This window comes from Podarcis erhardii, assembly GCF_964252035.2.
Source record: "Podarcis erhardii genome assembly, chromosome: 14".
Classification (NCBI taxonomy): domain Eukaryota; kingdom Metazoa; phylum Chordata; class Lepidosauria; order Squamata; family Lacertidae; genus Podarcis; species Podarcis erhardii.
The window spans coordinates 42,538,215-42,563,150 of NC_138503.1; the positions used below are offsets into that span (position 1 = coordinate 42,538,215).

At 44.5% G+C, this 24,936-nt stretch overlaps 1 long non-coding RNA gene across 1 annotated transcript; it reads left to right on the top strand.

Moving 5' to 3' along the window:
* The first annotated feature begins 2,196 nt into the window (after window positions 1-2,196).
* LOC309329405 lies at window positions 2,197-24,936 on the top strand. Its single transcript, XR_014151134.1, has 3 exons — window positions 2,197-2,462; window positions 4,020-4,147; window positions 24,799-24,936. It is a non-coding gene; the product is annotated as an uncharacterized lncRNA (long non-coding RNA).

A 24,936-nucleotide genomic window follows, 5' to 3' on the forward strand; every position in this document is an offset into this window, starting at 1 on the left:
ACCGAACAACGGGAGCTCACCCCATTGCGGAGATTCGAACCGCCGACCTTCTGATCGGCAAGTCCTAGGCTCTGTGGTTTAACCCACAGCGCCACCTGCATCCCCCTACAGAACTATACCAATGCCTAAAGATAGAACAGTTGTGGAGCGGCAAAGAGGGAGATCCCCGGCCGCGTCCTGCCATTATAGGGCAGGCCATGCCCCCTGAGCCAGCCGATTGGCCAGCCAGGATGTGACGTGGCCAGGAATCCTCCCAATCCACGCGTGTGTGTAGGGGGGCATGAAGCTCGCAACCCCACCTCCTGTGAACACACACACACATTAAAACAACAGCAAACATACAAAATCAATTTGAATCCAATACAGATACCAAATAATGAGACTGAATACATGATAAAGGAGTTGGTTCCATTTTCCAAAGCTCCAAAATACAGGATATGGTTTGTTTGTTTTTTTAAGACAACGAGTATCTCCTTCTCAAGCTTGCCTTGTCTTCTGATCAGCAAGGTGACTTTCCAGCTGTCCTTGCTCTGATAGATAGCCTGCGCACCCATCATTTGACAGGAGCTGAGTCTAACAGCCAGTCAATTCCATGCTCCAACTCTCGCTTTCAAGTTCCTTCGCAGCAATTAAAAAATAAAATAAAATCTATAGCCTGCATTTTACTGCCCAAGATCATTTAATCTCCATGCTGAAAAGCTTCCTTGCTTGTTTTATGAGATGACTTTTTAATATGGGCATGGCGGCTATTGATTGCTGTTTTATTAGGGAAGGTGACTCAGTGGAAACTCAGGTTTTCAAGCAGGAAAGAAAGGCCAGGAGTTATATCCTTGTGTAGGTCTGACAAACATTAACATTTATGGCTGTTTTGATTTGCAGTGTTTTATTTCCCTCTGTGATGAGACAAAATTAGGTGCTCTAAATAGGGCTGCCTTTGAAAACAGTTTGGGAACCAAATTTTGTCCAAAACACCATGACTAGATTGATCAACCTATATTGTATTACTTTAGCATACCCTCCAACATTTCTCAGATGAAAATAGGGACGTATTATTATTATTATTATTATTATTATTATTATTATTATTATATCCCACCCATCTGACTGGGTTGCCCCAGCCATTCTGGATAGCTTCCAACACATATAAAAACATAATAAAACATTAACCATTTAAAAAAATCTTCCCTATACATGGCTGCCTTCAGATGTCTTCTAAAGGTTGCATAGTTACTTATCTCCTTGGCTAGGTGTCTGCATAACTCCATACCTCCCAACATTTCTCTGATTAAAATAGGGACATCCAAAGACGTGGGTGGCGCTGTGGGTTAAGGTTGGCGGTTCGAATCCCCACGACGGGGTGAACTCCCGTTGCTCGGTCCCTGCTCCTGCCAACCTAGCAGTTTGAAAGCACGTCAAAGTGCAAGTAGATAAATAGGTACTGCTCCGGCGGGAAGGTAAACAGCATTTCCGTGCGCTGCTCTGGCTCGCCAGAAGCCGCTTAGTCATGCTGGCCAAATGACCCAGAAGCTGTATGCCGGCTCCCTCGGCCAATAAAGCGAGATGAGCACCGCAACCCCAGAGTTGGCTACGACTGGACCTAATGGTCAGGGGTCCCTTTACCTTTACCTTTTAAGGAAAAGTAGGGCATTCCAGGATCAAATCAGAAATTGGGAAGGCTTCTGTAAATCCTGGACTGTCCCTGGAAAATAGGGACACTTGGAGGATCTGCTTTAGATGAGGACCACAAGACAGGGAGATTGGGGTTAGACTGTTGGACTAGGACCTTGGGAGATGGGTTCAAATGCCCACTCGGCATGCAGCTCAATGGGTGACCTTGGACCAGTCATTGCCTCTCAGCCTAACCTACCTCCCAGGGTTGTCATGGAGGAGGGGGAGAACCATGTACACCACCTTGAACTCAGTGGAGAAAAAGGCCGAATATAAACATGATAATATAAATAAAAAAGATTCGAAATTGACCCCTCAGTTACTTCTTACGATTCTTTTGCAAAGGTTTATTTTAATAAGAGAAATCAGCAAGGTTTCTCTTGTGACAGCCTTTAACAGTTGCTACCCTCCCACTTTCTTCTCATTTTGGGGCCTGCTCACCCAAGCAGCTGTAAATATAACCATCCTTGATTATATTACCTTTAGGAAATATATACATGTGCCAGGTTTGGGGCTGCCCGGAGCCATTCCCATCTTACTTGTGTAGGCCTGCACTGGGGAAATGTTTAATTTGAACTGGATGTGCCTAGAGACATAGCGAGGCTCTTAGGAGTCCTTCGCATGCCAACACCTCTCCTTCGTTGCACCAGGGAGGAAAAAGTCAGGAGCTAATTGCTGATTCGGAAGTTACCTTGCCCAGCGTGCCCCTGTAATAAAAGTATCTTCAGATGATCTCTTCCATGCGGCAAAACAACGTTTCTCCGTTGTTGCCAGGGACTTTCCCTTCGCTCTAGGTAAGAATTTCCCCTGCAACGATTTGGCTAAGGTAGGAAGATCTGTCCATTCCAGCTCCTTAAATCCAGTTCCCCACATTTAGGCAGCAATTTGCATTAGAAAACAAAAAAAAAAAAAACCCAAATCTGCAAACATTTTTGCGCCGATCTCTCCTAAGAAACACATTTTTATATGCAATATTAACCATGAGCAGATTTCTCTTACAGAATGCATGTTTGTACAGCATTTTCATGAACATGTGCATTTGTATACATTCTGTCACCTAATTTATGCATATTTGCACACATTGGTGGGCTGGCGAAGTTCATTGCAAAATTTGGAGGAGTGAGAATTTAAAGGGATCATTTCGGTTCATGCATGGATTGGAGAAGTGACAATTAGGTAGTTTCTCATTAAAATGAAACAAAGTTGAATTTCTCCAGAGCTAATATATCTGAGGTGTAGAACAGGAAAGGGGGAGACTTATGGTCTTCCATATGTAGTTGAACTATAACACACCCACCCCATCATCCTTGATCATTAGGGCGACCATTTGGCATAAGCTAATGGGTTAAGTTGGTGCATTGAGGTGTGACTGGGAAGTGTAGTCTGTTCTAGTTCTAGCTGCTGAATGCAGTGGCGTAGCGTTGGGGGTGCAGGGGGGGCCGGCTGCACCAGGCGCAACATCTGGGGGTTAGGGTTAGGGGGCGCAAATCCACGGGTTAGGGGGCGCAAATTACTTGCCTTGCCCTGGGTGCTGACAACCCACGCTACGCCACTGGCTGAATGGAGTTTCTCCCCCTCAATCTAACTTTGGTGCAATAAAGCAAGGTTGTGCTTGATGGTCTGGCTACATATTGTTTCCTCTCTCAACCCCAATACAACAAGCCATGTGTCCTGCTTTACTCCTGGTACAAAATACAATGACAGATGCCTTTACAGTGGTACCTTGGTTCTCAAATGTCCTGGAACTCAAACAACTTGATACCCAAACACTGCAAACCCGGAAGTAAGTGTTCTGGTTTGTGAACTCTTTTTGGAAGCCAAACATGCTCCGTTTTGAGTGTTACACTGAGGTCTGTCTGTTTTTGCTATTTATTTTGCGTTTTTCTTTTTGCTGCTCTTTTTGTTTTGTTTTTGTGACAGTGTTGAGCCCAGTTCAGCTACCGTTTGCGTAATTGTGCGACTGCAGCACGTTGTTTATTTCTTTCATTTTATGGATCAGTGGTCTCGCTAGATAGTAAAATTCATGTTAAATTGCTGTTTTAGGGGTTGTTTTTAAAAGTCTGGAACGGATTAATCCATTTTGCATTACTTTCTATGGGAAAAAGCATCTTGGTTTTGGAACACTTTGGTTTTGGAACGGACTTCTGGAACGGATTAAGTTTGAGAATCTAGGTACCACTGTGCTTGTAAGAAAAAGACCTTCATTCAGAAGTCGTAATTCCAAATTATACCAGCAGGGCAAAAGGTGCAAAACTGAATGAAGATGTCCCAACAGTTGTCAACAGCCCTCCTGCCCAGCATTTAAAGGCAAGGTGTGACAAGCTCACTCGCGAGACTCTGTTGCTTTAAAGGAATACCACATGTGTAGACATGCGCTTCAACTTCAGCCCGTCTATGGAGTTGGTTCCTGATCTTGGGGACAATTGGGCTTCTTTCCCCCAGCTGGAATTCACTGGAACTCCATTCTGGCACCTTTCATGTGGGTGCCGTTACCATTCTAAGAGAAGGAGGGAGGTGTTCATGGTGAGTTCTGGCACCTCTTTTTCTAGAAAAATAACACTGGGGACAATGCTGCACCCTCAGATGCTGGCTATGCTACCTCCACCACTTGCTCAGCCAACACCACTGGCTGTTCAAAGGCTTTCCCCTTCTTCCATGAGGCTCTGTGCTTTGCAGGAAGGTCCGTGGACCAAGCAGATCAATGTCTCCTTCTCTGAAATGTGGAGTCAAAAGGTTGAGAACCTCCACCATCCATCTCTGGGTTCCAGTCTTCAAATCCAGCTCCTTCTGCTTCCTCTCCTTCCTCTTCTTCCTCATCCAGCTGGGGCTGCCAAACCACCGTGCCAGATCCTGATGAAACCGAGCGGGTCATGACACCCTCATTGCATTTCGTTGAGCCTGGTAGGGGGCTGTGACGGCCCCCTATGGGTAGGAAGTGCTTGTGCCAGCCTGCTGGCTTGACAGAAGTTGCTACATGTCAGGCTTTAAGATGGCAAAAGCAGTCCCTCGAGCTGTTTTGGCACCTTTCCTGGAACACCAGCTGCTTGAGTGCAACAAAGAGGCCAGCCTTTTTCTTCAGCTTCCCTTGTCTGGTAGATATACCTGCTTTAGATTTGTTTATAGAAGAACCAATTTAGCTTACAGGTGGCTGAAGGATTTTATATTTTTTTAAGAAATCACTGGTTTGGTGTGTTTTTTTGCGCATTTGCTATAGATCACCCAAACTGATATGACATCTGTGCTAGATTCCAAGAGAAGTGGTGTCCTAATTGGAGAGAAGGGGGTGGGAATCGTGTTCAAAGCCAAGTCTGAAGAAAACCACAAATCATTTCAGGTGCTAATAAAACCCGCCGAGTCATGTTATTCCCCCCCCCATCCCTTCCTCCCTCACCGTAACTTCCTCGAGCTCGAATGTAATGAATCCCACAGCAAGATTGGCAATTAGCAAAAGAAATTTTGGAAGGGGTGGCGGTGGATAGGAAGCAAGCAGCCATCGAAAATGTCAGTTGATAACAACAACATCTGTTAATGTTTCATAAGCTTTATCCTTCAACGAAACATTTGCCAGTGTTTTTGCAGGCTGCAGCCTTCTTCTTTTTAAAAAATAGTTTTAACAGAGGTTTGCAGGGCAGGATCAAAACTCTGCCGTTGTAGCCTATTGCGACTGCTAAACGGCCTTGGTCCAGTATATCTGAAGGAGCGTCTCCACGCCCATCGTTCTACCCGGACACTGAGGTCCAACACCGAGGGCCTTCTGGCGCTTCCCTCACTGCAAGAAGCCAAGTTACAGGGAACCAGGCAGAGGGCCTTCTCGGTAGTGGCGGAACCCCCTCCCACCAGATGTCAAAGAGAACAACAACTACCAGACTTTTAGAAGACATTTGAAGGCAGCCCTGTTTAGGGAAGCTTTTAATGTTTGATGTATTACAGTATTTTAATATTTTTTTGGAAGCTGCCCAGAGTGGCTGGGGAAGCCCAGCCAGATGGGCGGAGTATTAATAATAATAATAATAATAATAATAATAATAATAATAATAATAATAAATTGAGAGCCAGTGTGGTGTAGTGGTTAAGAGCGGTAGTCTCGTAATCTGGGGAACCGGGTTCGTGTCTCCGCTCCTCCACATGCGGCTGCTGGGTGACCTTGGGCCAGTCACACTTCTCTGAAGTCTCTCAGCCCCACTCACCTCACAGAGTGTTTGTTGTGGGGGAGGAAGGGAAAGGAGAATGTTAGCCGCTTTGAGACTCCTTAAAGGGAGTGAAAGGCGGGATATCAAATCCAAACTCTTCTTCTTCTTCTTCTATTATTATTATTATTATTATTATTATTATTTTATTATGAGTTGCCTCTGGACTATGGGCCAAATGTAGCCCTCAAACCTCTCTGTCCGGCCCTTGGAAGCCTCCCTCTCTCCCTAGGTCCCCCCTCCTCACCACCCCTGATCCACACCCTCCTTCAGTGTTTTTTTACCTGACTGGAATATGTCTTAAACGCTGGTCATGCCTCACCCTTGCCTGGATGTGAATTGAAACTAGACTACTGTACAAAGGTAAAATTTACATCAATTGCTCCGCCCACTTTTGCCTCTGGCCCCACCCACCACTGGCATGTTCCTCCCCCCAGACAATTGCCTTAATGATAATTTGTTCCTCATTGAGAATGTTTCCCTTCTCAGCTAGAGAAGCACCCAAACAGTTTGTCTGTCAAATCTGCCATCAAGTTGCATCTGGGGTGAGCCGAATTTTTTCAGCAAATAATTTTCTGCCAGGTTTTTGACAGATTTCTTTGCTGGGCTCTTTTTGAACCGTTGGTGGAAATTTTAGTTCTCCTCTGGACGTTTGCTGAATGGCCTCTCCCAATTTTGCCACTCATGAATTTTGGGTGCAACTGTGGAATGAGTTTTAATATTGTTTAACATTATGCTTTCGAAGGAAGTAATTGGCTTGACCCCTGTCACTTTCTGCATATCTACCAATATGAACAAACGATAGAGTTTTGTTCAACGTTAAGCTGGAGTGCCTCTGAAGACCATTTTCTGAGGGGGAAAACCTTTCAAAACTGCACCAATGTTAACCAAAGTTTGCACGATAGCTCCTGAGGTGAAGGGAGCAGGTTTCTGTCTATGTTGGAGTACAGTTGGACACCAGTTTGAAGCAATATGGTGTAGTGAACTTTTCAAAGTTGTATTGATTTTAACCATTAGTTTCAAAATTCCACTGATTTTTTGTTTGTTTCTTTGAATTTTCGAGCGATGCTCGTTAAGTGGCTGATAGTCAATAATAATGCAGAGCTCCAATTGCAACCACACACCCACACCCCACCCCACTTTCCTAAGAGTAGTGTAAGTCTCATTAGACTCGGTTACCTCTACATAAACATAGTTATGATAAGATCACACAAACACTGCCCCGGGAAGCACACGGCTTGGATCCTAAGCAAAAGTGACAGATCCTGGAGTCCTGTGAGATGTTACAATTTTTTCCCAGCAGAATTTTATCTACTGTGAGGTATATGTTTGTCTGGTATTCTGCAAAGTCTGAAGCACCATAAAGACACAAGACATGAGCAATGTGCACCTGTAGAGATGTTGTTTTTTAAAGCTATTAATCTGGTGGGAAATGAGATATGATCAGCGGGTGCCTTCACCCGAACCAGTTTTTCTGTATATCAGCTGCCCATCTCAGGGTTCTGCTTTTAGCATTAGTTTAATACTTCAGGTGGGCCTGAGTGATACAAGAAAAACAGTTTTAAAAGATGCAGGAATCTGCTAAAAATACAAGCTGGAGTGAATTCCTCCGATTCAGCAGCTGGCGTATCTTTCAGCACAGCGAGGGTTTTTTTGCCACCTAATCGCATTCTGAGTGCCAGATGCACAGATCCGTCTTCATTCCACGATGAAGAAGATCTATTTTCTGATTTGCCCAGGTGGAATAAAAAAGAGGCTGTGTGATGAGATTTGGACAAGATTTTTTTGCGAGTCTCTGCTCCTCTGCTGCAGTCCACTCATACCGCCCCCCTCCCTCCAGCATACTTTCCTGTTGACAGCTTTTGATTTGAGCAAAATTAACTTGTGCGGACCCAGAGCTGCTGAAAAATGGTTTCTCGGTATCAAGGGTTGAATGGCTTTTGAAACAATCTTGCAAGAGGCCCTTTGAAATCAACAGGAGCTGTGTTTGAGTCATTCCCGCCGTGAGCAGATCCTGTAAAGAGCATGCTGAGGACCCCTTCCTGGCACCACAGAGGCTGAGATGCAGAAGGAGGGGGGGACTAATAGTGTAGGTGGTCCACCCACTGGAATAGCAGCTGGCTGAAGCAGGTCCCAGTTTAATGGGTGAATATGGGTGGGAAGGACAGATAAAGGTAAAGGTAAAGGGGCCCCTGACCATTAGGTCCAGTCGCGGATGACTCTGGGGTTGCAGTGCTCATCTCGCTTTATTGGCCGAGGGAGCCGGCGTACAGCTTCTGGGTCATGTGGCCAGCATGACTAAGCCGCTTCTGGTGAACCAGAGCAGCGCACGGAAACGCCATTTACCTTCCTGCCGGAGCGGTACCTATTTATCTACTTGCACTGTTGTGCTTTCAAACTGCTAGGTTGGCAGGGGCAGGGACCGAGCAACAGGAGCTCACCCCATCGTGGGGATTCGAACTGCCGACCTTCTGATTGGCAAGCCCTAGGCTCTGTGGTTTAACCCACAGCGCCACCCGCATCCCTCGGGAGGACAGATACAGGTCTCTTAATATCTTTTTTTTTTATAAATATAAATATTTATTAAAATTTTTGAATACAAATGCACAAATAATAAACAACCTTACTTATATCATAACGTGGTTTCATCGCTTCTTTGGACTCCCTCACGTCTCCCGCTCCCATTTACATCGTAAAAAGGTTTTTCCAAGCAAATTATCAACTTGTTTACGATCTTATATCCACTCATTTAAATATAATCGAGCAATTCTCCAAAAAAATTATGTTTTCTTTAATCTCACTTATCAAATTCAAATCTAATTTAGTGGTGGCCAATTTTTTATAATCTAGCATCCTTCTTAACATTCAACCAAATTGCAATGTTTTTGTAAATACGTCTTAAATTTCTTCCAGTCTTCCTCAGTCCTCTCTTCTCCCAGGTCTCGGATTCTGCCAGTCATCTCGGCCAGTTGCATATAGTCCATCAGCTGCATCTGCCACTCTTCCAGTGTGGGTAGATCTTGAGTTTTCCAGTTTTTAGCGATGAGTATCCTTGTTGCCGTTGTTGCATACATAAAAAATGTTCGGTCCTTCTTTAGCACCTTCTGGCCGGCAATACCCAGAAGGAAGGCCTCTGGTTTCTTAGTGAAGGTATACTTAAATACCTTTTTCAGCTCATTATATATCATTTCCCAGAAGGCCTTCACCTTAGGGCATGTCCACCAGAGGTGAAAGAATGTTCCTTCATTTTCTTTACATTTCCAACATTTATTATCAGACGAATGGTATATTTTGGCAAGTTTAACTGGGGTCATGTACCATCTATATATCATTTTCATTACATTTTCCTTCAGAGCATTACATGCGGTGAAGTTCAGCCCAGTGGTCCACAACCTTTCCCAGTCCTCAAACATAATGTTATGCCCAATGTCCTGTGCCCACTTTATCATAGCCGATTTAACCATTTCGTCTTGTGTATTCCATTTTAACAGCAAGTTATACATTCTAAATAGTACCTTAGTCTTTGGTTCTAACAATTCTGTTTCTAACTTCGATTTCTCCACCTGGAACCCTAGCTTTTTGTCATTTTTAAAGACTTCTTTAATCTGAGCGTAATGTAACTAGTCTCGCACTTTATCCTTCATTTTCTCCAAACTCTGCAATTTCCAATTGTCTCCATCTTTTTCTAATATTTCCCAATATTTTGGCTAGGTCTCTTAATATCTTTGGGTTCCAAGTTGTGTACATCAGAAGTCTCCAACATTTTGGGGTCAGGGGCGCATTTGGAGTGGTAGTCAACTGAACTGGACTCAGAGTAAGCCTATTGAAATTAGTGGACCTAACTTAGTTCATTAATTTCAGTGGGTCTTCTTTCAGCAAAACGTAGCTCAATGCCACCCTTGGAATGTTGAGAAAGTGCTGTGGGTACCAGTCACAAAATTCATGGAGACGATGAAGGCACGTTTGAAGTTACTGGCAGGCATACTGGTGCCTGCAGGTGCCGTGTTGGTGACTCCTGGTGGATCTCAGTAGCAGCCTTCCCAGGTGCTTGGAGTCGAACTCCCCCCAGTCCTATGAAACATGGCCAATGGTTAAAAATGACAGGAGTTGCACTCCAAATTATCTGTTGGGAGCCACCAGGTTGAAGGTTGCTTTGTAGGATAAAATGTGTGAGCTGGATGGCTGTGGTCACCTAGTCACCTAGTACCCCAAAAGCAGATTCATTTGCTTGAGAAAGTCAAATCTGAACATGTTCCAAAGCTCAGGCTGTTTAATCCAAGACAGATGCAAGGTTGATACCTGTATGAACAGAGAACACAACAAATAAAACCCAGTGATTAATTGACATGGCCGCTGTTGCGTCTCTATGTTATGCCAGTGATGAGGATAAACTGTTATGGTGGAGCACATTTGTTGCTTGCAGAATGTGCCATGCTCAGTTTATGGGCTTCCCAGAACCATCTCGTTCAATCCATCTACTGCCAGATGCTGAAGTAGATGGACTTCAGGTTTGTTAAATGGCACAGATGGAGTTCAGAGTGAATAGCCCTGATGGCACCTTAGCGAGCAAACTGAACAAAACCAGTGAAGAGAAATAGGCAAGAAGTTTTTGCCTTTCTTACATGAGGCCTTGTACAGGACAGGGAGGTATTCAACCAAACATACAGAGGGGAAAAAACCTCCCTCAGAAATGCACAGCCAATCATGGCATGTACTAGTCAGCAAGCACGACACTCTGTCTGGTTGCTAAGCAATACACCCACCCCGCTCCCTCTTGGTTAGCTGACTTTAACAGAATTAACCCTTAAGTTACAACAGGCATAGGCAAACTCCGCCCTGCGGATGTTTTTGGCCTACAACTCCCATGATCCCTAGCTAGCAGGACCAGTGGTCAGGGATGATGGGAATTGTAGTCCCAAAACATCTGGAGGCCGAGTTTGCCTGTGCCTGAGTTACAACATGGAATGATCCTTGCTGTTCCACTTCCAAGAATGCTGGCCTCTTCTTACTGTACCTTCCATGAACTAAGGACTTATTCAACATCTCTGTAACCCTGCAGTTGAAAACTGGGTTCCAGCCTCACACCACCAAATGTCTTTCAAGCAGCTCTAAATTTGCAGAGAGGCCCCGAAATACTAAGCCAGTGTCGGTGGCTGCAGTATTTGGCTCTCGGTGGGACAGATGAATCAACATTACTTCCTTTTTCCTGATTGTGAGTCTTCTTGGCAAAAGCCTATGATATCGTCAAGCCCAGGTGTGATCCCTTTTAATTTCCTGTAGGAATGATGAATCACTGAGTTGTATTTGACTCTGAAAATAGATATTTTTTTCAACAGGGATATTTTAGGTGAAGAAACAGGAAAATGTGCCGCTGCTCCCACAACCTATTATTAAAAAGCCAAGCGCACCATTTGGCTGAGCCGACTTGTTAGTCCATCACCTTCACTTTCCATGTCGCTTCACACCTCTGCATTAATCACCAGCAAGTTGCTTTTCTGACCGACATTTCTGGGCGCCTTGAAGCTTGAACTGTCATGAGCCTTTGCAACCAGCAACGAGGTCTGGATAACCACTGTTGTCTTCTTCAGAGGGGTTGTTCCATGACAGATCACCACACCGTCACAACATCTCTGCCGCTGGCTCTCAAACTTTGGGATTGTTGAAATATATGCAAAAAATTTTTTAAATCAAATTGAGTCATCTGACTCAAATTTGGTCTAGTAGACCCAACATTTTAAAGCAAGATGGGCTAAAGTCATTTCTGGAACCACTCTGGGATTAGGAGCCCTGAAGCTTAAGCTTCATTCGTTTCACCCTTGCTGACCAATAGCAAGAGATCCAAATGGTACAAACTTCACCAGAAAAAGGAAAGATATCCCTGCATGTCCTTTACGCTCTACGTGGGGGTACCTTTGAAGGTGACCCGGAAACTACAACTAATCCAGAATGCGGCAGCTAGACTGGTGACTGGGAGTGGCCGCCGAGACCACATAACACCGGTCCTGAAAGACCTACATTGGCTTCCAGTACGTTTCCGAGCACAATTCAAAGTGTTGGTGTTAACCTTTAAAGCCCTAAACGGCCTCGGCCCAGTATACCTGAAGGAGCATCTCCACCCCCATCGTTCTGCCCGGACGCTGAGGTCCAGCGCCGAGGGCCTTCTGGCAGTTCCCTCATTGCAAGAAGCAAAGCTACAGGGAACCAGGTGGAGGGCCTTCTTGGTAGTGGCGCCTGCCCTGTGGAACGCCCTCCCATCAGACGTCAAAGCGATAAACAACTACCTGACATTCAGAAGACATCTGAAGGCAGCCCTGTTTAAGGAAGTTTTTAATGTGTGACATTTTAGTGTATTTTTAGTCTCTGTGGAAGCCGCCCAGAGTGGCTGGGGAAACCCAGCCAGATGGGCGGGGTACAAATAATAGATGATGATGATGATGATGATGATGATGATGATGATTTTCATGTTCCTAGTCCTCATGGTAGCAGAGAGAGAGAGAAAGGGTGTGTGCCTTGAAAATATACAGGGAGCATATATCCATGCAAGGATACTTGACTTTTGTAGGGAGCCTAGAACTTTTCAGGGTGTACCTGCTGGAAGGGGAACTTTGCATAAAACATTATTCTATTTGTTTATATCACAGAGCTGTAGGATTCTTAGCTGGAAGCCATGGCTGTTTGAAATGGCACGAGACTGCTTTAAATGTACGGCACAGATGGGGCTTCAGAAAGGTCCAGAGGGTGAGAAACTAAATGTTCATCCTACATCAATGCCCAAGTCAGTGTTTTCCCCTCTAAATTTAGTAAGTTTTCAAGTGTGTTTAAAGGGGTAAATTCCGGTAGAGTGGCAGCTGGAAATGAAGTGGATTTCCACACACCCCCTTCCTGAGTGGTCAGTTGATTTGTTTATTTTCAGTGGGATTTCTGAATTTGGTTGGGACTAGGGATGGGGGAGAAATTCTGACTCAGTTTGCATTTAAAGGCGAACCTGCTTAATTCACAGTTTCTGAAACCACATGAAAACCAAGACGCAACCATCCTTCAAAATTGTTCAAATTTTACAGAACAAGTTCTCTGGTCAACTAGCATGTACAAGAATGCATATACTGGGGTAAAAGAGGGGAGCACAGGAACACACACATTAATGAAAATAAAGCATAATCATGCATTATATTAGGGAGAATTGTTTTGCAAAAAATGTGTAGGTTAGGCAAAATTGCAAAATTGTGTATATTAGGGGAAATTCGCAGTAAACTGCTGATGAATTTTCGTGAGGACTATTTTTTAAAATTGCAATCTGATATAGAAATGTGGAGAAGTTGAACTTCAGACTGGAAAAATGTGAAACCAAGATAAGCCAAAATTGGCAGATGTACCCATTCCTGCTTGTTCAAAGGAACTTACAAGTGGAGACAACGGCTGAAGAATCAGAACCCAAAAAGTCAGCGAGAAGCAGCCAGTGCCAGAACTGATAAACAGAATGACCCCCTCAGACACTCTGGTCTGGCCACTTGACTTCTCCTAGCAAACGTAAAGAGGGAGGAAGAAATGGCCAAGGAATATGCTTTGCACTCATATTTTTATAGCTGGTTCCATTTCAAAAACATGGCGGCCCACTGAGGATGCACCACCCATCAGTTATAATTGGTTGATTCATGGCAAAAGAGTATTGACAACACCTGGGATTTGCTGATTTCCCCTGTTTGTTGAATGTACGTTGACTTGCAGGAGCTCTCTGGGATTTCAGAAAGGAGATTTCCCCTGCCCTATCTGGAGATCCTGGGGGTTCAACCTGGGGGCTTCTTAATTTAAATCAGATGCTCTGCCACTGAGCTACACCCCACCTCCAGTTCGATGTCAAAGGAGCCAGAGAACCACCCTGAAAACAGGGGAATAATAATAATAATAGTAATAATTTTATTATTTATACCCCACCCATCTGGCTGGGTTTCCCAGCCACTCTGGGCGGCTTCCAGCAAAATATTAAAATACAACAATTCATCAAATATTAAAACCTTCCCCAAACAGGGCTGCCTTCAGATGTCTTCTAAAAGTCAGATAGTTGTTTATTTCATTGACATCTGGTGGGAGGGTGTTCCACAGGGCAGGTGCCACTACCAAGAAGGCCCTCTGCCTGGTTCCCTGTAACTTGGCTTCTCACAATGAGGGAACTGCAGGAGGCCCTCAGTGCTGGACCTCAGTGTGCGTGCAAAACGATGGGGGTGGAGACACTCCTTCAGGTATACTGGGCCTTTGAGGCCATTTAAGGCTTTCAAAGTCAACACCAACACTTTGAATTGTGCCTGGAAGCGTACTGGGAGCCAATGCAGGTCTTTCACACTGAGATAAGTGTGACTGGCCCAAGGTCACCCAGCAGCTGCATGTGGCGGAGCGGGGAAGCGAACCCGATTCACCAGATTACGAGTCCACCGCTCTTAACCACTACACCACGCTGGCGTAATAGAATTTTAGTCCCTTATTAAATGTACATGGCCACCTCTCCTGGCCATCTTACAACAAAACAACAATAATTATTGCAGAGCCACTGCCAGTCAATGGGTTGTATATGATGCTGGTCATACTCAAGAGTAGACCCACCGACATTAATGGACCTGACTCATTTAGGTGCATTAATTTAAATGCCTCTGCACTGAGTAATATGGCTAGTACTGGGCTAGATGAGCAAATGGTCAGACTCCGGATAAGGCAGCTTCCCTGACTGCCTTGCAGTGGGATCACATGGTACTGAGCCAACCACTGGTCCATCTCACCAAGACCATAGCTCAGTGGTAGAGCAACTGCCTTGCATGCAGAAGGTCCTGGGTTCGATCCCTGACATCTCCAGGTAAGGCTGGAGACCAAAGCCCTGGAGATCTGCTGCTAACTAGGGTAGACAGTACTGAACTAGATTGACAATACTGAACTAGAGTGATGCGGCAGCTAAAAAAGCCAATGCAATTCTGGGCTGCATCAATAGGAGTATAGCATCTAGATCAAGGGAAGTAATAGTGCCACTGTATTCTGCTCTGGTCAGACCTCACCTGGAGTATTGTGTCCAGATCTGGGCACCACAGTTCAAGAAGGACACCAAGAAACTGGAACGTGTCCAGAGGAGGGCAACCAAAATGGTCAAAGGCCTGGAAACGATGCCTTATGAGGAACGGCTAAGGAAGCTGGGCATGTTTAGCCTGGAGAAGAGGAGGTTAAGGGGTGATATGATAGCCATGTTCAAATATATAAAAGGATATCACATAGAGGAGGGAGAAAGGTTGTTTTCTGCTGCTCCAGAGAAGCGGACACGGAGCAATGGCTCCAAACTACAAGAAAGAAGATTCCACCTAAACATTAGGAAGAACTTCCTGACAGTAAGAGCTGTTCGACAGTGGAATTTGCTGCCAAGGAGTGTGGTGGAGTCTCCTTCTTTGGAGGTCTTTAAGCAGAGGCTTGGCAACCATATGTCAGGAGTGCTCTGATGGTGTTTCCTGCTTGGCAGGGGGTTGGACTCGATGGCCCTTGTGGTCTCTTCCAACTCTATGATTCTATGATTCTATGACCAATGGTCTGACTCTGCGTTCCTAAATGGCAGTAGCACTGCAGGGTTTTGGGGACTTTCTCTGCTCTGCCTCCAGAATATCTTTTAGGGAGAAGTGCTGGGAAGTGGATGGAGATCTTTCTGCATGGAAATATGTGCTCTGCCCCTCATCTCACCTATCACAGGGCTTGCTTTAGCGAGTTACACTTAGTTCCTCTCGACCCTAAATGGCTCACTGAATGTGGCAAGGAGTGCTCTTTAAAAGCTCGTGAATACCAATGGAAGGATGTTTAGCATCATGGTCCGATAAGTGTTCTTCCCAAGCTAGCCAACCGAGCAGCAGCAATTATTACTACAGGAAATCGAAGCTTCAAGGAGACAGGTTGAAAGACAGACACTTAGATCATGCAGGGCTATTTTGTGTGTGCGACAACAGCAATCAATATATCAATCATAACCAAATAATATTAAGTAGGCACCTTAATCGTGCTGCTAAAACTTTCCTGTTTAGGCACATCTACCCAGCCATGTAATTGGATTATCTTTATTGTTTTTAAAACTGCTGATTTTATCTAGGTTTTGATAATTTTATTATGTCTACCTGGTTGTGTGTGTTTTTTAAAAGGTCTGGTTTTATCAGTGCTTATATATGATATTTTATGTAAACTGTTTAGGTTTTTTAAAAAATAAAAATTAAAAGTGGTATATAAACCTTGTTAGATAAAGTAAGAACGTAACAAGAGTTAATGGCTCATCTACTCTAGCATCCTATTCTCACAGCGGCCGCTCAGATGCCTGTAGGAAACTCACAGACATCACCTGAGCATAACAGCACTCTTCCGTTCTGTGGCTCCCAGCAGCTGGTACTGTACAGTGGTACCTCGGGTTACAGACGCTTCAGGTTACAGACGCTTCAGGTTACAGACTCCGCTAACCCAGAAACAGTACCTTGGCTTAAGAACTTTGCTTCAGGATGAGAACAGAAATTGTGTGGTGGCGGCATGGCGGCAGCGGGAGGCTCCATTAGCTAAAGTAGTACCTCAGGTTAAGAACAGTTTCAGGTTAAGAACGGACCTCCAGAACGAATTAGGTTCTTAACCCGAGGTACCACTGTATTCAGAAGCATTACTGCAGAACTAGGCATCATTGATTTATTTAAATTTATAAATTACTTAATTGTAACTCCCTCACCTCTCAAAGCGGTTTACAAAAAGAATCTTGACTTGTATCTATAATCAGTCAATCAAACAAACAAACAAATCTAGTCCATCCCTGATCCATATCTATTTTGCATGTGTTTGGTCCCATTCCCCAGGTGATTCAGTGAATTGCTAAAAAAAAATTCATTTTAAAGACACCCAAGTCGGTGGCCACCACTACAACTTGTGGGACTCAATTGCATCATTTAGCTTTGTGACATATGAAGTGCTGCTTCCTTTGGCCTGCCTGCGCACTCCATCTTCATCTGATGTTCCCGAATTTTACTGTTAAGAGCAGGGCCGGAATTAGGTTTGATGAGGCCCTAAGCTACTGAAGGTAATGGGGCCCTTTATTTGTCCAGCTGTCCTTTGCCAACAACAAATTGTCGCTGTTTTTTTGTATTGAATATATGCTATATGGTAATTTATGGAGCTAATATTTGCCATGCAACCAGTCCATGCAGAATGTAGGCACCCTATATATAGAAATGAGCAAACCAGTGATATTTTAGGGAGCAGGCTAGCAGGCGGGGCCCATTACTTACATCATAGGAGGCCTACACAACACAAAACACTGTTGCTGTATGTAGGTTTTATTTTATTTCTTTTTTCCTTATATTTTGAAAATGTACAACCAGTTTTTCCCCCTTAAATTTTTTGGGGGCCCCCCCAAGAGAGTGGGGCCCTATACTATAGCTTGTTTGGCCTATACATAAATCCGACACTGGTTAAGAGAAACAGAAAAGCTTCTTTCTGTCTTATTTCCCCACAATGTCAGTCTCTGCTAAGCACTGTGGTCAAATTTAAGAGGGGCGAGGGCAGCTAGTTTATGGAGCTATTTAGAACCCTCTAGTTGTATTCATGACTTAGTTTTGTCCGAGGGGGGTGGGAAAAAAAAACCCCTGCGTCTTTTCCAAGTGGCTACATACCAGGCCACTGGAGTTAAGTGTGTGGGGGTCTCGCTGGGCAAACTGTAGGTGGTCCTCTTGCTAGTTAAAACTCACAGCCTGAACATACAGATGTATACTAATAGAGTTCAGCTAATCTCCTGAGCTGTTAGGAAGATAATTGGTTGGTGATCTTTTCAGGAAGGGTCAAACACATTACAGCGCAAAGCCTTCGCTCCCAAACTTTTGAACGATCACAGGGATTCTGTACTCCTTGCCCCCACACGCCATAAAACCGACACGGCCGGTGTTACTGCAGAGAAATCCTCTTGGCTCGGGAGGAACAGCTTGCCTTTTGAGATCTGGGCCTCAGGTGCCTTTTCTCCTTGGACCCAGATATTCATAATCTTTATGGGAGGGAGGACATAGGAAAGAATCCAAAGGTGAGCCATTTTTCGTGTTTTATTCATTATTATTACTAGGTTGCAAATGGTTGATTTCGCCCCCAGACCAAAGGTCCTCCAGAAAGGGTCTGCAAATGTTTCAAATGAAAAATACAATGAAATGTCAACGTCAAAACCCATCACTGAAATCATATAAACATTAGGGCTTTTAAAAATCAAAAGCTAATAGAATAACATTAAAAAAACCTCTACCAGCAAAAATATTGAGTGGTATTCAACTAAGTTCTATGCAGAGTAGACCCACTGAAATGAATGAACCTAAGTTTGTCATGCTCATTAACAACAATGAGTCTACTCTGAGTAAGGCTAGAATGGGATGCAACGTATTGGCACCCAGCCTAACCTCAATGAATCACAACAGTGACCTCATTTCCACCTCCCTCATATATATAATAGTCATGGCACATATCAGCCTCTTGCTAATGTTTCCTGGCTACAGAGTTTGGGCCAGCCCTACCGTTAGGTAGAGTGAGCAAGGCCCCTCAGTCTGAAAATGGTTTCCTACACCTGGACTACATGATTGCAGCCTCATTCATCCAGCAACCCTTCCCTTCCCTTCCCTTCCCTTCCCTTCCCTTCCCCTTCTCTTCTCTTCTCTTCTCTTCTCTTCTCTTCTCTTCTCTTCTCTTCTCTTCTCTTCTCCTTGTCAAGAGGCTCTAAATCAAGGACCCCTCTGAATCTCACCATACTTGAACCTGCCCTGATGTCTATTCCCATCACTATTTTGACCATCCAGTTACAGAGTATAAGTCCCAAACATTTCCCCTCCACCCCAGGCAAGGACTTTTAGATACAATGTCTACTGGCAATAACATGAAATAGCAGTAGTAGACTTCTCTCCGCCTCCCACCCTGCCTCCCTCGCCTCAAGAACATTTTGCAGAACAAAGAATATGGCTGGCATATTCCCAATGCAGACTCCTAGCATTTTGAATCCCCCCCCCTCCACAAATAGCCACCACTGCCCAAGCTACAAGAATATTGTCAAAAGGGAAGAGAAGAGCAATATATTCAAGCATCTCTGGTTTGCCTTTGGGCTTCCATTCTGCAGTATATTGGACCCGTTGTCTTTCATTCCAAAGCAGACTTAGCACAGAAGGTAATCCAGCTCTGATCTCTTCATTTATAACACTGCCTATTGATATAAATAAAGAGATGTGGGCCAGATCAGCTCCACTGAGCGGGTGTTCTGGATGGAAGATTTTGGCCTGAGTCAAGCTTTCTTATTCAACCAAACCCTGGTGTTATGATTTCTGTCTTTCCTGTTTCACTGTCCACTGTGGAGCCACAACCATAGACTCATTAGTTAGCTTTTTTTTTCTCTTCCAGTGCACAGATTCAGCCATGGATTCCCCTGCCCTCTGTCTTTACAAGGTCACCGGCCCCTTTGTAGCCTGACATCGCCTTCTGTTTGATTTGATTTGGGTTTTTCCGCCTCTCTTCCCATTCCTCCTTTTTCTTTTCAGCTCTGCTTCAGAGCAGACAATGTCGCTTGAAAGATGCAGAGACCTTTCCCAGATGGGAAAGGTCATTTGTCTTTCGCTACTCAACACTTTCCTTCATGAGTTCATTTAAACACTGCCAGACATTACAGGAACAGAACTCAGCTGGAGGGGTTATCTTGCTGTTTAAGTCACTCTGTTTTATGTAGGTGGCAGAAGGAACTGCAGAACAGAACTCTTTGGTTCCCATAGCAATTGACACGGCAGGGTTGCCATAATAATAATACTTGCACACCCCTCCCACTCCTCTCTCCACCTGTTAGATTTCGTTCCCTCTTTCCTGATATCATACCTTCCAACATTTGTTGGTTGTGTAAGATTGTAAACAAGTGTTCTGACCAGTTTTTAAAAGGGGTCAGTTTGGACAGAGCAAAGCCTAAAGGAGGGATGTCAGAGGATTCAGAAATGGGAGAGGAAATGGCTGATGTTTGCTTATTTATTCCATGCCTGAAACAGAAAAAAAAATCCAGAAAATAAAATCAATGTTTGCTGTTGTTGTTGCTTTCAGTCAGCAAACAATAACCTAAATCAATTGTTCTAAGTTACAGGTAGGTAGCCGTGTCAGTCTGTTGTAGTTGAAACAAAATAAAAAAAATTCCTTCCAGTAGCCCCTTAGAGACCAACTAAGTTTGTTATTGGTATGAGCTTTCATGTGCATGCGCACTTCTTCAGATACACTGAAACAGAAGTCACCAGACCCTTATATATAGTGAGAGGGTGGGGAGGGGTATTACTCAGAAGGGTGGTGGGAATGGGTGATTGGCTTACCACACATGTCAGCCAATCACCCATTCCCACCACCCTTCTGAGTAATACCCCTCCCCACCCTCTCACTATATATAAGGGTCTGGTGACTTCTGTTTCAATGTACAGTGGAACCTTGGGATGCGGACATAATCTGTGATGGAGGCACATCCGCAACCTGCAGCGTTCGCATCCTGAAGCGCCGTGTCTGCGCCGGTGTCGGCGTGATTTGGCGCTTCTGCGCATGCACAAAGCGCAATTTAGTGTTTCTGCACATGCGTGAGCGGGTTTCCCACAGTCCGCAACCCGAAAACACGTAACCTGAAACGTCCGTAACATGAGGTATGACTGTATCTGAAGAAGTGTGCATGCACACGAAAGCTCATACCAATAACAAACTTAGCTGGTCTCAAAGGTGCTACTGAGTCTGAACAAACAGCAGGGGAAGCAGTGGAAGACAGGTGTGCCTGGCGTGCTTTGGTCCATGGGGTCACGAAGAGTCGGACACAACTAAACGACTAAACAACAACAAAGGTGCTACTGGAAGGAATTTTTTAAATTTTGTTTTGAATAAATCAATTGTGTTTCCCTCCCTGCTCTGCACTGTTTCCTTTGCACTGAAAGGAATGGGATGGGATAATGTAACTTACATAAGTGACATAATTTCAACACAGCAGACAGCGAGACGAGTGATGATGCAGTCTTTGGAGGAAGATGAACTGCAGCTGCATGGAAGCAGTGCTGTGTGCGATGAATACAGGACAGAATGGAAAGCAATGCCTTCTTACCACTGAGCTCCCTCTTCTCAATCCATTTCCTTAACAAGAGCGCTGCTGGATGAGGCCGAAGGCCTATGTAACCCAACATCCGGTTGCTCAGCTAGATGCCTTTGAGAAGCCCACAACAAGGACACAAGGACAATAGCCCTCTCCCGTGTTTGCTCCCCAACAACTGTTCTTAAGAGGCATGTTTAATATAGCGTCCAGGATTAGTAGTGGCATATTATTATTATTTTATTATTTGTTCCAACACTTCCCAAAGACTGTGACAAACCGACATCGTTTCATTGTTTGAAGCCTCTTTTGTTTACATCTGTTTTATTCCATGTGCTATGTTTGCCTTGTTTCTTCTTCTTATTTTTTTCAGTCTTGCCAGCCTGGGATCCTTCAGATGCTGTTGAGGTACAACACCCCCCAGCTCCAGTCATAGAGCTGTAGTTCAAAGTATCCAGAGAGTAACGAGTTGTGGAAGGCTGCTCTAGCCCAAAAAATAAATGGGTGGGATGTTCCCTTTATGTCCTGCTTATGGGCTTCCTGGGGGCAGTCAGCTGGGAAAATTTATCTGAGCACACACGGTCATTTTATTTTAATTCTCATTTTACGCAGCTGTTGCATGTTTTATGTCTAAATGAAATTAATAAAATTTGAAAAAGAAAAAGAAATAAACAAACTTCTAGCCATATGAGCTGGAAATACAGAGCTTATGCTAGGGTGGAGAAGCTCTGGCCGCTTGGCCAATCTTTGAATACGGGGGGGTGGGATCCAATTTTGCCTGCAATGCCATTTCCTTCCCAAACCATGTCCACTTCTCAGTCAGCTGACATTACTGGGTGACATCAGCTGATGTGCAGAGGGAAAATCGGTGAAGAAGACCTTTGCAGAGAGCAGGATCAAATCTTCAGCTCATCAGCTGATAGGACAAGAATTGCATTCAGCTATGTGCTGCTTTGCCCATGGCACCCACCCTGTGGAACGCCCTCCCACCAGATGTCGAGGAAATAAACAACTATCTGACTTTCAGAAGACATCTGAAGGCAGCCCTGTTTAGGGAAGTTTTTAATGTCTGATGTTTTATTGTATTTTTAATATTTTGTTGGAAGCCACCCAGAGCAGCTGGGGAAAACCCAGCCAGATGGACGGGGTATGTATATGTGTGTGTGTGTGTGTGTGTGTGTGTGTGTGTGTGTGTGTCTGTGTGTGTACACACGCACACACACACACACACACACACACATATATAAATTTTCTCTGTGGGCAACATGCTGATGGAGCAGACTCCTCCCCACACACTATTGGTCAATGATGACAGGTAGGTGGAACCTTCCATCAGCCACCTGACATCATCATGATATCAGATGACTGACAGGCAGGTGGCCTCAGCCGCCTGTCACAGTTGGCTTGTTGGTTGGTTGGTTGGGGAATAAAGACCTTGCCAACCAGGTCCCCCCCACCCCTGTCTTGCATGGACTTGTATGGTAGTTAGTATGGAGACCTCAATGGTGCCTCTCCACGTAAAGGAAGAATGGAGACACATTCACAGCAAGTCATAACCCAGGGGTTCTCCAGCTCCTTTCTTGCAAATGTGAAAGATAACAGAGCCTTCCCTATATGCTAGACAAGGGATGATGGACCTCTGGCCCTCTAGATCAGGGTTTCCCAAACTTGGGCCTTCAGCTCCCATAATCCCTAACCACGGATACCTAGGATGATGGGAGTTGTAGTCCAACAACAGCTGGAGACCCAAGTTTGGGAGATACTCCTCTAGATGGACTCCAACTCCCCAGGTACATGGTCAACAGTCAGGAAAGATGGGATACAGTTGCTGGCTGAGAAAATGTGGAAAAACACATTTTAAAAAATGAAATTGCAGTATCTATCTATCTATCTATCTATCTATCTATCTATCTATCATCTATCTATCCCTACACTGCTCTAGATACATATTTAAAAATGAATTTTATTGTTATTTATTTATTTTATGGTGAATTCCTTTTACTGTTCAGTTGGAAAATGGACATAGGCATGGAACAAACTGATCCCTCTCTCCCTAGTCCTGAAGTGGACGGATTATTAATTAATCTCTCCCACTTGGAAGATGAATGAGTGGCGAGATAAGAGAAGCTAGCCCTCACGCCTGCCTGCGGTTCTCGATCCAGAATTAGTCATCTAGATTAGTCATCGTGGGGCTTATCTTGCTGCTTGTGTGGCCCAAGCAGAAACACAGGGAGCCTGATCCCACTCAGATATCAGGACGACACATATTCAATGTGTCAACCAGTTAAAGCCATTCCTTGAAAGCGTCATTAGCTGTTCCTTCTCTATCTGCCAGTATCTTTGGGCTTATGAAGCTGGAGATGTAATGAGTTTGGTGACAAGAGCTGTGATTTCCCATAAATCAATTGGGGGGGGGGAAGCAGTTGAAGTGAAGAGGGGTCTGTTGTAAGGGTGGCATCACTTAGCCTTATAAAATTCCACTGCAGTTCGGGTTGGAATACAATGCTCTAACTTTTTTTAAATGGTGTGTGTGTGTGTGTTTTTAAAAAAGGGAGGCGGTTGTCTTTGGCATGCCTGCAGAGGCTGCCTATCGAGAGCCAGAACTTTGGCCCTCCGCACTTTCTGGAAAGTGAAGTCGTGAGAAGGGAGAAAGGAGCCATTGTTTTGCAGGGGATTCTGGGCTTCAGAGACCCTGGTCCGTTGCTCTAGCTAAACTTCCGCAGCTGTGGAGGCATTTAGCTTTCCTGATCTTCAAAAGTCATCGTTTAAAGTGGATGACATCACTTTCTGGAACTCCCATTATGACATTCCCATTATTTCTGATCTTTGGGGGCATGGTGCCATTACATATGCTTCCAAAATCGCTCTTCGCAGGGAACTCTGGGAATTGTAGCTCTCGGGGGGGGGGGGGAATAGGAGCCTCCTAAAGATTCCCAGCACCCTTACAAAACTATAGTTCTCAGCATTGGGGGGGGGGGGGGGAGGAAGCCAGGATGGTTTGAAGTGGCATGATTCAGCTTTAAATGTAAGGAGCAAATTTGGACTATGTTAGAATGTGCCTCCATTTTTGCTCCTTTAATTAACTTCTTATTACTTTGCATTTATTATACATATAGATAATGAAACATGTTTCTTAGGAATGTAGGTTTATCAGTTCTAATATGCTGGAGCACAAATGATAGAACCATGCCCTTGTTTTCTTCTCTCTTATTTCTAACATAATTAAATTGTTATTTCTAAACTTTTAGATTTAGTTTTCTTTAATAAGAATGATCTGTCGCCTCAGTAAGCTAATGCGCCGTTTGGCTCTTAGAGAATGCCTGATGCTCTTGTAAGGGGAAACAGAATGCCTGATTCAGCCAACGGCTGACCATAACATGCATGTGACGCACCACAATTATTCGATTTACATTGTGAAATCCACATTTCTGCTTTAATGGATTAGTGCAACGTTGGTACATGTGAGTGTGCACAAATATGCAGAAATACAAAATTGAGTTGTACATGCTGCAACTTGATTCTTTGGCTCCGCAGGCCTGTTATCTGCTGAGTATCAGTTTCCTCCCAGGACCCGATGACAAGTGTGGTGCGTGTGGATAAATCTGCCTCTCGCTGGCCCAGTTCCTGTTCCTGTGATCTTGGCTTTGTCTCTGGATCTGACTCGTTCCTGACAGGATGCAGATGAAGGGTGCTCTCTCTCTCCCTAAGACGAGCACGGCCATTGGCTGATATGCAATTAAGCCACGCTGGTATACAAAACTGCTATTCATATCAGCGATCATAGACAGCATCAGGTTTTGTTTTGATTTTAATCTGTATTCCGCCCACTGTTTCCTTCCTTCTTAGATTTCCATTTTCTTCCCAAGATGTGCCAAGAATGCTCCAGTGACCGGTCTCGGCAAAGAATGCTGCGAAGCCTTCTTCATCCTGGGTGGCCCATAAACATCTCCTTTTACGCTGTCTTCCTTGTCATCCCCCATGGAG